The sequence below is a fragment of the Salvelinus sp. IW2-2015 genome, unplaced genomic scaffold (assembly GCF_002910315.2).
Source record: "Salvelinus sp. IW2-2015 unplaced genomic scaffold, ASM291031v2 Un_scaffold820, whole genome shotgun sequence".
NCBI classification, from domain to species: domain Eukaryota; kingdom Metazoa; phylum Chordata; class Actinopteri; order Salmoniformes; family Salmonidae; genus Salvelinus; species Salvelinus sp. IW2-2015.
This window is the reverse complement of record NW_019942622.1, coordinates 141,037-142,232: the sequence shown is the minus strand read 5'-3', so window position 1 is coordinate 142,232 and position 1,196 is coordinate 141,037. Positions and strand designations below refer to the sequence as shown.

General features: G+C 45.9%; 1 pseudogene; it reads right to left on the bottom strand.

The window, feature by feature from the left end:
• Positions 1–1,196, bottom strand: part of LOC112068992 (epidermal growth factor receptor substrate 15-like 1) — a 68,999-nt pseudogene that overhangs the window by 17,218 nt on the left and 50,585 nt on the right.

The window sequence follows — 1,196 nt, the reverse complement described above, 5'->3', positions numbered from 1 at the left end:
AGTGCTTCAAGCGTTAAGCTAACAGTTTATGTGCTCAGTGCTCAGCCGTAGGCTACAGTTTAATGTGCTCAGTGTCTCAGCTGTAGGCTACAGTTTAATGTGCTCAGCTGTAAGCTACAGTTTAATGTGCTCAGTGCTCAGCCGTAGACTACAGTTTAATGTGCTCAAGTGCTAGCTGTAGGCTACAGTTTAATGTGCTCAGGCTCAGCTGTAAGCTACAGTTTAATGTGCTCAGTGGTCAGCGTAAGCTACAGTTTAATGGTGCTCAACCGTAGGCTTACAGTTAATGTGCTCAGTGTCCAGCCGTAGGCTACAGTTTAATGTGCTCAGTGGTCAGCTGTAAGCTACAGTTTAATGTGCTCACCGTAGGCTACAGTTAATGTGCTCAGTAGCTCAGCCGTAGGCTACAGTTTAATGTGCTCAGCGTCAGCTGTAGCTACAGTTTAATGTGCTCAGCCGTAGGCTACAGTTTAATGTGCTGTCAGTGCTCCAGCGTTAGAGCTACAGTTTTAATGTGCTCAGTGCTCAGCTGGCAGCTACAGTTTAATGTGCTCAGCCGTAGGCTACAGTTTAATGTGCTCAGCTGTAGGCTACAGTTTAGTGTGCTCAGTGCTCAGCTGTAGCTACAGTTAATGTGCTCAGCAGCCGTAGGCTACAGTTTAATGTGCTCAGTGCTCAGCCGTAGGCTACAGTTTAATGTGCTCCAGTGCTCAGCCGTAGGCTACAGTTTAATGTGCTCAGTGCTCAGCCGTAGACTACAGTTTAGTGTGCTCAGCCGTAGGCTACAGTTTAATGTGCTCAGTTGTAGGCTACAGTTTAATGTGCTCAGCGCTCAGCCATAGACTACAGTTTAATGTGCTCGGTGCTCAGCTGTAAGCTACAGTTTGATGCCAGTGCTGTGCTGAGCAGACCATCCTGCTGTGGTCTCTGTCCTCATCCTCCAGCCTTAATGATCTACATCCAGGTCATATAGAATACACTCTCATCCAGAGAGACGGCCCACATTCAGTACATTTAACTAAAATAGGTAAGACAKCCACATATCACAGTCGTATATTGCATTACTGAAATGATTTTCAATACGTCCTAAACAAACACAATAGCCTACATATTTGTGTGTGCAAAAATGAGGACGGGACGGAGTGATTTTTCTCAGGAAGGGACAGGAAAATTCCGGGGTTATAGAAAGGACTGAA